We start from the raw sequence: 14046 nt of genomic DNA, 5'->3' as shown, positions 1-14046 counted from the left end.
AGGAAGGGGAGGAAACTGTAGATATGAATGCGTTGTGGAATGAGGGTTGGGGACAGGAAAGGCTACTTAAGTTGTGGGACCAAATGCAAAGACAGATGTGGGGTATTTTGTTCAAAATTATTAAGAATTTCAAGACACAGCAGTAGGGCATTCAGGCAGCGAGGGACCCTGCTCAGCGCCAAGCCTGATGCCACCACTCATTCACGTTATACCCCCATGAAGACAGCCCTGCCTCAGGAACTTCCGGGTTCTGCACTAATGATTTATTTTTTTTTCCCCCTGGTAGGAGAAGAGTCACTTATACAGGAATTCGTTTCAGAAAAAGCCAGATGCCAAACATCTATGAGGTATGTACTTTTCTGGAAGTTTATTCCATTTTACAACTTTTTAAAACTGAAAAACAAAAACAAATCAAAACTGATCTGAGCACTTCCCGCTCTAAAACCTATATAGTGGGTTCCCATGGATGAGAACGGCTGTGGCCGGATGCTTTCCCCTGTATCCTCATTGTTGCAAGCCCAGCTCACATGCCAGCTCATCTATGAAACATCCTCGATTTTTTTCTTCAAAATTAACCGTTTCCTTCCTTCTGCTCCCTATATACTTTCTCCCTTTATTATAGTATTTAATTTCTCTGCTTCGAGGTTGAGTTCTTCGAGACTGTTTTTTTTTTGGGTTTTTTTTTTTTTGTTTTTTTTCCCCAATGGACCTGACATCTTGGGAAGATATTTCATTCTTCCTCCTCTTCATAGTTGGGACCCTACAGGGAGTAAGATTCATGACTGTTGAATTTAATTAAAATTATATTTAAAGATTGTCATAACCTATTGTAAAACCTAAAACACTCAAATTCCTACACGATGCCACATCCTTAAACTATGCAATGATGCAGCTTAACAAAGGTAAAGGCTCTTAAGATATGTTTATTCACCTGGTGAAAATTTGAAATAGGTATACCAAGCGTTTAATGATCTCATCCAACATTTTTCTGTTTCACATCTGAGATGAATCTCTTAGACATCTTTTTTAACACTGTTTTAACATCGTAAATTTAATATTGTGAGGTACTTTGTATGTAACAGACACCCTAGATACCATTTTCACCAGGAACACATAACACATTTTAAAAACTACTGCCTACTATTTTCTTTGATTTTTGTTGTTGTTGTTCTTGGCGTATTTTAGCTTTCACAAACCCTTTGGGCTCTCTTGATAAACATGTGACTTGGACATTTTCTTACAACAGACAGATGGGTGTGTTCTCTGGGTATTATTTCTAAAATGAAGAAAATGTTCCCCTTTACCAGCATCTGGGTAAGATTTGAAGTTCTGTCACGGATTTAAAATATAGACAGAAATAATCATCTCTCTTCCACATAAGGTGTCTCTGCAAGTAATTTTTTATCTCTTTTCTTTTCCTATGCCAGCTTTGAAATCACAAATGAAATATGGGTTCAGAAAAAAAACACTATATAAAACACTATTTGGACATTTCTTTTCATCATTCACTTTAATGGATGTTCTCCAATCGTACTATCCAGATGGCCAGGTTACAAGTCTGTGGTAACATAAAAGCTTTTTATATAATATGTAAAACACTGATGAATAGACTTCTAAATGTATATACAACTAAGTATATTTTATTCATCTTTGCACATAATCTCATTGTACAAAGCCTACCAAAGTGAATTATAACATTTGGCTGGCAAACATATGGTTACGAACTCAGTGACATAGACATGCAGTAAAAACATTCAGTGAAAAATGTCTACCGTTTCTACAGGATAATTCAATTTAATTGACACAGAGATTTTAAATGACTCTCCTTTTGCTCTGCCAAGTAATCAGACACAAAAGAAAAAAATCAACTCCTTAGTCTTTGCCAAAGACGATCACAGAGAATGTGAAATTTCATTAAAGGATTATTTATGCCATGTTTATGCCATCCTCTTGACAACATTTATCAACAAGTGACTGGAGATCAATACCCACAGGTGTAATAAGACATCTATTTTTAGGTGTTTTTTTTGCTTAAATGTTTCATTCCTTAATAAACCCCAAAGTACAACATTGGGATCCTGGGCTTTCACTGCTTGGGATTTTTCTTTGCTATTTCCTTTGCCTGGGATACTCTCCTTCTAGCTCTTCCCACAGCTGGTTTCCTCTCATCCACTGAGATGTCACCTTTTCAGAGAAGCCATACCAAGCCCTACCTAAGTTAACTGTTTCCCTTCTCCCTGAATCACGTAGCCAGGAGTTAACGCAAAGGGCATGTCAATCCATTCAGGCAACTCTAACAAAGTACCACAGACTGGGTGGCTTCTAAACCACAGGAATTTATCTCTCACATTCTGGAGGCTGGAAGTCCAAGATCAGGGTGCTAATATGGTTGGGTTCTAGAGAAGATCCTCTTCCAGTTTGTTGACTGCTGACTTGTCTCTGTGTCCACACACGTCTGAACGGGCTAGGGAGTCCCATGTGGGCTAGGGAGCTGTCTTTAATAAGGCACTAATCCCATTCGTGAGGGAGGACCTAAGTACCCCCTAAAGGTCCTACTTCCTAATACCATCACATTGGGCATTAGGATTTCAATGAATGAATTTTGGATGGAAACAAACATTCAGACCATAACAAGGCATGTCTACAGGCCAAATCTGACCCTCTACTTGATTTTGTATAGTTCATCAAGCTAAGAATGGTTTTAACCTTTTTTTAATAGTTAATAGTCAAACGTGCTATTTTACGATATGTGAAAATTGTAGGAAGTTCACATTTCAGGCTCCATAAATAAAGTTTTATTGGAACACAACCAAGCTGGTCATGTATAGGGTATATGGCTATGTTTAGGTTGTAAGGGCAGAGTAGAATAGGTGCCACAGAGACCATATCATCCGCCCACTGTCTATATGGCTCTTCACAGGAATATTTTGTCACTTCTTCAGGTAGGTTATTTCAATACCCAGCTTGTTAATTTAATCAGCTGTTTATTCAATCTGTAATTATGATTTTTAATTTATTAATTCACTTGTTTATTTATAAGCCTAATGAGGGCAAGGACATTGTCTAGCTCCATTATGCCCGGATCACTAAGCAAGTAGATATACTAAGAGAAGTATAATAAATATTTGTTGACTATAAAATAAATACATAGGACGATAGCCTCTAAGATGAGGCACCTTACTTTATTTCCATATTGTTCTATATAGGTGAGCCAGAATGGGGTGGGGGGGGGCATTTCTTTTTATAATCAAGAGAAACCATTTATAATGTTTTAAACCACATACAAAGGTATGTTCATAGAATAGGAACAGCACTATCTATGGACATTAAGTTTTACTTTGAGTTCTCTAATTTCTGGAAGGCTTCCAGAGTATGATACATGCTAGAACCATATAGAAATTGGGTGATTCCACTGTGGTTTCACTTGTGGGTCAGATGCAAGCTCCCAGAGAATAGAGATCTTCTTCTCAGGTCCTATGTCCAAGAAGATTCCTTCCCCACTAGCAGTGCCCTTTACTGAGTATATCCTTTTGCTCATTTAGAGGCCTGACTCCTACACCTTCTCTTTTATTTGGAGCTGATCTGTTTCTTAGCAATGCCAGAGGTCTTGAGTTCTTACTCATTAGCAATTTAACCTTAGAAATTAGCTAGAGTCAGTAGCAGAGACATATGCCTTTTAACTTGGATTAAGATTTAGGAGATTTCCTGCATGGATCTAAGTTTCCAGAATCCTTCGCCCCCCCCCCCCCCCGCATGTTAAGTGGAGAATATACTGTCCCATGTGCTAAGGAGAGTGTGCTCAGATGTCTTTCCATGATCCAGACTCAGGCTCCACACTACCCTGCCCTTTATTAAACCATAGAGTCTAGAGAGTAGAGTGACCTTGACACCAAGGGAACCTTGCTATTTAGGAATCACAGAACAGTGTCTCAGCATCACAGTTGGCAGTCACTATTTTGGGAGGTCATTTCATGAAGAGAAAAACTATCATTTAACTAACACTTTACTCTCACTTAAATAGTGGCATGAATATGGAGTTGGTCTTGTTCTACGAAATCTGGCTCATGGGTTGTACGCTGCTGTGGAGCTGTGTTGGGGAGCAGGTCATGCTAAAGTAAGGCAAGAGCCTCATAAACCTAAGTGATTTTTATTTATATTCACTTAAACGTATGGAATATTAGCTGGTCTACTTGGTGCTGTTAGGTGACTCACCAGCCAGAGTTTAATAAAATGTACTCCTGCAGCTTCTGTTGAGCTTTGCTGCATGTTCATAAAACCATGGGTTGTTTTGTCTGTGCATAGTAGCATTTTAATGCAAAGAGCATGTCTATCTCTCGTGTTCAGGGGGGAAGCAGTGGGGGAAGCTTCACTGATAGCCTTCACAAGAAGGTGACTGGCTATAAATTTGAATAATTCTTAGGACACCTAAAGTGAATTTCATGTATGCGTATAATAGAAACCAGACCATCCCAAATATACTCTCCAAATTTCATAAAAGCAATCTGGCCAGTCATGTTTGAATGATGGGTAACTGAGAAAAATCTTTGATTTGTTTATAAATATTACATAGCCTTAGAATTTTATAAGCTAAAATGCATAAGAAAGACATATATGTGCACTCAGGGGTAGGGTGATTTTCTGTACCCTCACTTCAGATGTTCACATTTCAGCTGAGTGTACAGTGTGTGAGATGTACAGTACTGAGAAGTCTGGGATTGATTTTAGGGAGGAAAGGAGTGCAGGCGACCTTATACACGGGAACTTCCCCTTGAGCAGTTGGTACCTTTTCTCCTGGTGGACAGTGTGAATCATGTTTCCCCTTTTTCTTTGGCCTCAAGGAGATAAATTCAAAACTCATCTTTCATTCTGAAGTTTCAAATTGTTTAAAACCTGAAGGGCTGTCTCTCTGGGCTCTGACTTTTCTGCTTGAATATCCTGGAGAGGGAGCATATCATGCTGCCCTATTAGATCTCTGAGTTCTCTCCATTAGTAGAATAAAAGCATCAGGAAACGTTAGTGGTTTTCAAATCCTTTTGGAGCAGTGTTCCCATGGCCTTCTCCAAAGGGAGGAAGGACCCAGGATGGACCTCAGGCTCTTCCTCTTCAGTTCAAAAGCAATCACCACGCCACGTTAGCTCATTTACACTGTAATAAGACAAGACTTTCTTAAAATAAAAAAATAAAATATGACACGACTTTCTTGGGACAAAACATAAGTAGAATTTGAGCAGTCTTGTGTCTCGTAATTTTTGAGGCCTCTTTCTGCTTTAAAAACTTTTAGACTGAGATTAGGAATCAAAAGACTGGAAATCTAATTCAGGATCTTCCACTAACTTCCTGTGTCATTTAGGCAAGTCACTCTTCCTCTGTGGGCCCTTGATGTTTCTCATCTAGAAATGTAGTGAACTGAATACAAGGATTTTGAAGGTTGCTTCAGCTTTAAAGTGCTTTAACAATTCTCCCTTATTTCACTGCCCCAAGTAACTGTTCCTGGAGAAAGTGGTCTCAGGTGGAGGGATCAGTGGACATCAACAGAGGAAGACTACACAATTTCTTCCCTTGTTTTCTTTTCTGTCATTTCTGTATTATGACTGGACCCATCTCAAAGAAAGTAAATAAAGGAAAGGATAAGTAGAGGAGGAGATGAGCAGAAATTTAACATTTAAGTATGGCATTATTGTGAAACTGTTTTATTTGCTCAACGGAAGACTCATGAAAATGGCCTGTGAGGACTGAGTCAGACCAGGATTACCTCAGAACATTACAATCTTACTTGTTTATAGCCAAACTGACTGCTGACCTGACAGAACACGTTGGGGTTTTCCTCCCTGCCGGCTTCCGCCTTGGTAATGCTTGGTCATGCTTTCCCTAGCCATCCCGGGTTTCTGTCACACACCATGCTGTGTGTCACAGGGAGTGGACAGGGCAGTTTCACCTAAGCTCTTTGCAAGAGTTTCCTCTAATGAGCTTTGTACACTGTATCCTTGGGGCAACATTCTTGTAACTTATGAATGTAATGGTATCAAAAGGTTATCCCAAATTGTATGCCTCCCTTCCCTCACTTGCCCCTTCATCAGCACAGGAAGGAGGGAAATATTTTGGCCCTGGATGTAGAACTCATGAAGGAAAAGCTATTACTTCAGGGGATCTCAAGAGAGCCCTAGAAGTGCCCCCAAAATAGGTACTGGCTCAGGAAAGGAAGGAAGACCTTTACCAGTTGCTATTATTGGTTATGATCTAGTCTGCTCACATGCCCACACCCATTGGCTGTTGGGGTTAGATCTCAGGGCCTCTGAGGTTCTCTCCAAAGGTGTCTAACCCTGACTTTCTCTAAAGAAAGGGAAGATTCCTTTAAGGGAATCTGTCTCTTAAAAATTTTTCTCTTAAGAGTTAGCTTTGTCTATATTTCCTCTCTCTCCTTTAGTACCTTCTATACTTTCTCTTTTGCCTGTGACTTTGACCTCCACCCCCTTGCCACCTATGATATATCAGATCTCGCCACTCTTCTGTTAGTTCTGTGATAATACAAGAGAATCCCTTCCTGATATTAATGGAAGTTAGATTACTATGGTCAGATTCATCCCATGGCAAATGGGGAGGGGATGCTTTTCATAAACATCAGGTATTTACAGGCTGGGCAGTAATTACAGTGGCAAGCACTGGAAGAGAAGTCGTTCAATAGAGCTTGTAAACATTAATCACCAAGTCAAAGAAATAGAATAATTTCTTCTCCTTCTACACATGTGCAGGCTCTGGATGATCATGTTAAGTTTTTGTGACCTTTCTTTCCTTTCAGGTTGTTCTTGAAGATGCTGATTTAATGTACTTGTTCGACCAAGTTCAACCTAGCTGTTTAACTAAGTTGTTCATTGAACCTAGCTTTAACTTAAAAAGAGGAAGCTATCAAATTGATTTGCTTGCAAACCCTTACTTCATTAAAATTAGTGTGGGCTACTCATGACTTACTAAAAATATATATATGTATAGATATTGCATCTTCTTTATGGCATCAATTTACGTGCAGTATTTCTAGACTATCCCAAGAATAAATTTGGAAGTTAGAGAGTTCTGTGTAAAACAATTACAAAGAATCAAGTCTGCCTTCATTTTTTTTAATAGGGACAAATTTTCTACTGAAAAAGTAGAGTTTAGGAGAAATGTTAGCACCGTAAAGAAGAAGCCATACAGGGGAAAACCAAAAAATACTTCGAGCTTTTATTTATAAAATATTTTCCCTTAACTATTTATACAAATATGCTAATAGTCTGATAGAATACTCTTTTTTTAATGTTCGTTTATTTATTTTGAGAGAGAGAGAGCATGTGGGTGTGTGATTGGGAGAGGGACAGAGAGAGAGAGAGAGAGAGAGGGAGAGAGAATCCCAAGCAGATTATGTGCAGTCAGAGACCATGAGCCAAAATCAGGAGTTGGATGCTTAACCAGCTGAGCCACCCAGGTGCCCCAGTTTGCTGGACTACTCTAATCGATATATATTCAATATGAAAACCACTTAAGGCATTATTTTGAAATGGGCCATTGTATTTTTCCATTAGCTTACAAGAAAGGTGCCCTAAAGTTTCCTTATTAGGATATCTTTGTTTATAGTAGACCAATCGACATTAACCAATCCTGCTTCAGCTAGCAGGTTAGTCAGAGAACAGTTTCTAGTAGTTCTTCCAAATAGTATGTTCCAGATTGAAAGGCAAAGCTTGTTTAGACAACAAACATGGAAGACAATTCTGAGGAGATAAGATGTTAAATCAATACAATACTACGTCACTTAAGCAATCCTATGATGCAGTGAACAAAAATTTATTAAGCAGATACTGACCAATGCTCAATCAATTGGCTCATTGAGACTGGTGAGCTCTATGGATCTTTGAATCATTAAGTTCTGCCCACAATCGTTCCCTTTTTACTAATTTGTCTCTCCAATAGATCTCAACTCCTCTGTCTTCCTAATCCATATTATCACCAATTCCTTCCCTAAACTGGTTTCTCCCCCACATTTCTCTCAACTGTTCTTGATTTTCATCTCTCTCTCTAGATTTACCTACCAGGCCCAATTCTTCCCTCCTGAGATTTTATTGTAGCTACAAGGTAAGGGGGTGGGCAAGCAGGTAAATGGGCATTAAAACCGGGGAGAGATACAGCATAAAAAAAGTTATAAAGGCACTTTTTAAACACATTCATTTTTTTTCTACTTAGGTAGAATCCAAATAATCTGGTCAGGGTTATCTTTTATAGGAAAACTTCCCAAAATGAATTTATTCTACAATAAAATTGAGATTTAAATGAGATTAAAACACTTTTCCAGATGAGATCAAGACAAACCAACTAAAAGGTGATCATCTCAACTATGGGAATACAGTTCAGGATAGAGGTTCCCTTTTGGAGATGGGATTGCCTGAGAGAGGACCGAGGAAATTTTCTGAGTGCTGGAGGTGTCCTGTATCTTGATCTGGGTGATAGTTACATGTGTATATAGCTGTGTAAAATCCACTACACTTTACATTTAAGACCAGGGGCTTTGCCATAAAATGGCTATATCACAATAAAAACATAAACAAGAATATAATCAATGTAAAATAAGCTATGAAACCGAATCCTAACCAGTTGTGACAGTCCTCGGACAGAGCAATGATTGGTATAGTAATGGCACCAATAAGAGAAGTATACACCTTAGAATCTTGGAAAACCAGCCTGAGATCCATAATTTGGTAGCATGTCCCAGGCAGTTTCTAAGATGGAGCAATAGTCTCTGAGAGTCCCTGATATCCAGAAGTAGAAAAGAGAGAGGCAGTCTGCCACACTCTGTTCAGAGATCTTTTTTTTTTTTTTTTGATTGCACACTCAACATTTTAGCTTCTTATTCTAAACTAATAAGTTACTTTCCTAGTAGATATGGGTCTTTTGAGTCTGAAAGGCTTCATGACCAGATTTTTCTGAGTCTGCTTCTTACTTCAGGAAGCAGCCTTCAAAGATGTGGCATAACTGGGATAAGTATATTTCCTGGACCCATAATGGTCCCACCAACCTGAGGGCTCCGTTGTCCTGTTAGGCTTCCTATATTAAATGCAACAGGTAGAAATCCTCTAGCTGAGGATCTGAGCAACACCAGAAGGGGAAGTAGACTATATGGAATGTCATGTCTTTTAATCTTACAGGGCAGCAAAAAGGGCACAAGTAACTAAATTGGTGTTAAAAATGCAGTTTTCCATATTCACCTTTTCCCCTTGTAAAATAATATTGCTAAAGACACTAAATATGTTTCAAAACATGTATTGTGCAACAGTTAGGTTGGTGTTGCCCATTAAAAGGAATATAAAGAGAAGCATCTGGAAACATGTAAGGATGGACTTGAATATGTTTAAAATGGAATGATTACCAGATGTCAGTTTCAAGGGAATTTTGAAAGTAGTGTCCTTTATGGGATTGTGATTCATTCAATATTTTCTTTTCTAAAATGTCTTCTGACCAATTTTCTGTAATTATTTCATTTAGGGAGGTAATAAAGAAATACATTTTAAGTGTATGTCTAATGCCAAAAAGAATACAAAACCTCGTACAACAAAACAAAACAAAATAAGAAGTCTCCAACAGAAGGCATCAAAAAATAATTTAAAGTACAGGATGAGGGAAACCTGGGTGGCTCAGTTGGTTAAGCGCCCAACTCTTAACTTTGGCTCAGGTCATGATCTCACTGGTCTGTGGGTCCCTGTTGTACTCTGTGCACTGACCAGCTGGGAGCCTGCTATGGATTCTTTCTCTCTCTCTGACCCTCCCCTGCTCACACTCTGTCTCTCTCAAAATAAATAAATAAACTTAAAAAAAATTAAAGTACAGATTTACATTTACTCCAAATCCCAGTAGACCAAACCTAAACAGAAAGAGAGTAGAAATTACCCGAAGTCCTTCTGCTTAACCATCCCTATATTTTAATTTATTCAATGTGGTAAAATCAGTGCAACGTTACATTCTCTCCTGCTGACATGTTTTGTTCATTGCCAGACATGCTTTTTATTAGCAATGACAATATTTTAGACCTCTTCCGTCTGTGTCTCATAAAATTGCCCCAATTTCATTCATTTTGTTAGCCAGTACAGACCTGTAACATTTTTAAGAAAATGTCAGGAAAAAATGTTCTAGTCATTTACTTCCTAGGAAATAGTTTATGTATAGATACTCCTTACACATTTGCTGACTGGCTGAAAGGGAAATTCATTTCTGAATGATATGCTGACATGCCCAGGAAATGGAAAACATTCAGCCATACGTGGTCAAGGCAGTCATTTATGTGTAAGGAGGTGAGAGATTTGAGAGAATCACTCTCTCAAATTTCATAGCCTCTAGAGAAGGCCGTATGCCACAATTGTGAAAAACAGATACTTGTCATTTAAACTGTCTCCTTTGCTGTTCTCTTTTGGGAAAAAAAACATAATTCTGAAAAATATATGAGAAGCTAATAAAAACTGAGCAAAAAGAAAATAATTTATATTTTATAACTTGCATCTCAAATGTAAAAAAGAAACAAAAGTTATCATAAAATAGCCTTTCCAGAACATTTCAATAACTTTGTTACACCTTAATAACGCAGATGTCTTTGATATGGTGCAATCGCAGGAAATTATGAGGCAGAAAAAAAATAGTAAAGAGAACTTTTCAGTGCTGCCTGAAATCACAGGCAAACCAGAGCTCGGGTAAAACTGAAATAAAAGGGTATGCTCCTTTTTAACTATGTTACAGCTTTATGTCTACTAAAATTCACCAGTGATGTCACAATAGAAACACAGGCTGGGCCAGCCCAGAGGCTTTCTGCATTTCTCCGAGGACTGCACCTTGGGCCAAGAGGTCTCTCTCAGCTCCCTCTCTCATCAGTGTAGGGGACCAATGAATCTTGCAAGCATTTATTCAGCTGCAGTTTGGTGGCCCCCGGGACTGTGCAATGGGAACTGCTAACAAGGAAGTCAAAGCAATGTGAGTCACGACCCCAAGAAGCTTACAGGCAAGGCGAAGAGCCCAGATGCCAAACTGGAAACCTGGCTTCTTGTAACTTTCTTGTAATTGAGGTTTGGGGGAAGCCTCCCCAAAATTTAATAATATAATAATGTAATGTATACTAATAAACATTACATTGAGGGGCATAGCTGTTCCTTATCAAAGAGGCAGAATATATTGTGCCTCCTTTTACAGCACACTCCCATTGAAGGTACTAATAGAGAGCTAGGTCATAAGAAGGTTGTGAAATCATCGACTGATACTCATGGACCGACAAGAGGAGAGCAAACCTTGCCATTCCCAATGCTTTCTTCACAAAGCAACAGTTTTGCATGTGTCAAAAGAGTCCAAACGTTTCTGCAGAAAACAAAACATCTAGAGATCTTCTAAATGAATTGACTGCATTTCAGTTGGGCCTGAGGAAGTATTCATTTTAAGACTTAAAGAACAGGCAATTGTTTTAGAGTTGTTTCCACCCAAACTTCCCAGTGGGAAAATAAAATCGAATCTACAGTTCCTTATAAACAGACATTTAACTTCATATAAATGTTTTAAAGGAAGTTTATGACCTCAACTAAATTTTTAGCTAAGACATTTCAATAACTTGTTTAAAAACTTTCCATCTTTCAACAACATGTCATTTCTTGACACAAGATCCTTGAAAGAATGCTCTGTTGGCTGGGTGATCTTATTGTTTTGATACAAACACATGAATATCATATTTATTTATGATTTACACATTGGATTTATATAATAAGCATTACATTGATATGCTAAATATTATATCTACATAAGAAATATATTTATATATTATATAAACATATATAATTTATTTATAACATAACTATAATTTTTAAAAACTTGTGCCTTCAGAGTTCCATAGAGACTGAAGCTGACCAGTCAGAAGGTTGAAGTGACTTGGTGTAGCTTTTTTCATTCAATTTTTTTAGATTCTCTTTGGGAACTGAGCACACTGTCTCCTAGCTAGCAGGATATTTCAGTTGGAATCTCCTTTACTGTATTTCTAAGATTTGAAAGAAAGATGTCTCATTCACAGGAATTCAATGTTGAAGACCATACCAAATAAATACTGTGAAAATGGAAATGGTATTCTGGTTCAGAAAGAAAAAAGATAGTAAGTTCCTTGACTAAATCCAGAGTAATGGGGCTTCACCTATCGTACTGGTGGATTGTTACTCTGAACCAGGGTGTGACCACATAGTGTTGCCAATGAAAAGTCAATATTTGACCAACATTTTGGCTCAGTGCCCTGGTAAATTAGCATGAGTCCCACTTCAGGGAAGGAGCATGACAGAAGACAGGCTGCTGAAAACATTTCCTCTAGCTCCTTTTCTTTATCCACTTCCGGCTTCACCCTGTACCACTCCTTAATTATCAATTTGGGTTCACCAACTACCTGCCCTTTATTTCCTCTGGACATGTTTTCTAGTATTGATTTTCAAATAGGGCTACTGATTAAAATAGTCAAGAAGCTAATCCCTTTAATGTAAAAACCCTGGCTGAAACTGGAAACAATCAACAGCAAAGGAAGAAAGCTGATGAACTGAGTAATTACTCACATCCTGTGGTTAAAAAGTTACAGCTCTTGGAAATGACAGCATCCTATCAATAGATATTACAACATCATGGTGTGTTTTGAGGGAGTCAAGGTGCATAGTAAATTGATCTTCTCAGTTTGGTGTGGACAAATGAGATGTAGTACACATCCTATCTCCCATTGGTTTTGATTAGAACTACCCATATTATTTATACTCAAAGTCTGTGGTCTTTTCTGGGCACTTCTTTAACTGATTTTCATGTTTCCTGGACAGAAGTAAAGTAAATTAAACACTAAGATGGGCCGTTGTTGCCTAGAGAAAAGAACCTGGGGGCGATAACTTTAAAAGCCAGATTCCTGTAGTTTTGACTTTGCAACCAACTATCTCTCGGGCAAGTTACAACCTCTCAGTATCTCATTTTCTTTATCAGTCAAATGAGAATAATATTGCCTACACTTCCCACTGCCTCACAGAGTGATGATGAAAACCAAGAGAGATAATAGATATGAAATGATTTTGAAGTTAAAAGTGCCGTGTAAATGCAAGTGATTATTATGAAAAAAAAAGAAGTTGTGGCAACTCAGCTGGAAAAACTGTAGGCTGGTGAGGCTGTGAGGAGCCTGAGAAATTGAGTCCAGCCCCCTAATTTTGCAAATGGAAAAACTCTGACCCAAAGAGTAGTGAAATACACAGAAAATTTCCATTATTTTTTTTATTCTACTTTAGTATTTATCTATTGGTTTGAGAGAGAGCAAGCAGGGGAGGGGCAGAGAGAGGGGGACCAAGGATTGAAGCAGGCTCTGTGCTGACAGGCTGATGCAGTGAGTTGGATGTGTGGCTCGAACTCATGAACCATGAGATCATGACCTGAGCTGAAGTTTGATGCTCAACCAGCTGAGCCACCCAGGTGCCCCTCCATAATTTTATATAATAGAAATAATAATTAGAGGGCTTACTCTGGACCAGAGAGTGTGCCAAGTGCGTTACATACATTATCTCATTTCATCTTTTCAATTTCCCCATTAGGGAGGTACATGATTAGTAACTGGTAGAGGCTGTGATTCCAAGTTTCTGTTGCCAAAGCCAATGCTCTTAACCAACTTGCCATGTTGTCTTATAGTTATGAACTTTTTCTTCCTGCTAGCTAATAAGCATTATAAAGGAACTTCTCTTAAGAGGCTATTCAGCCAATAGATAGAAAGCTAGGAGAACAGCAAAGCCCATGTATGGTAAGTTACACATATAGGACAAGGGATACATTCTATTAATTAAGCACTAGCTATCCTTCCTTTTGGTATTCTAAAACTACTGCCTAGTTATCATTAACAGATACTGTAGTACACAAGCAATACTAGTTTACTTAGTTACAATCTAGAAGTCTCTTAACATAAAACATAAGCAATTGATAATGGGAAGCTTTCATAACATAAGAGTTTTCTATGCTTTGCCATTTGCAGAGGTAGCAGCCAGCATCCCACACCAAATAGAT

The 14046-nt window shown here is 38.3% G+C and overlaps 1 long non-coding RNA gene across 1 annotated transcript in view; it reads left to right on the top strand.

Moving 5' to 3' along the window:
- Window positions 1-286: 286 nt before the first annotated feature.
- LOC120223098 overlaps window positions 287-14046 on the top strand; it is a 48987-nt gene continuing 35227 nt past the window's right edge. The window contains exon 1 of the long non-coding RNA XR_005526193.1: window positions 287-347. This is a non-coding gene — a long non-coding RNA (uncharacterized LOC120223098). The remainder of the gene's footprint in view (window positions 348-14046) is intronic.

Source organism: Hyaena hyaena, unplaced genomic scaffold (assembly GCF_003009895.1).
Source record: "Hyaena hyaena isolate Hyena2069 unplaced genomic scaffold, ASM300989v1 scaffold_950, whole genome shotgun sequence".
NCBI lineage: Eukaryota > Metazoa > Chordata > Mammalia > Carnivora > Hyaenidae > Hyaena > Hyaena hyaena.
Note: the sequence above shows the minus strand (reverse complement) of the source record. Positions and strands in the feature narration are given on the sequence as shown.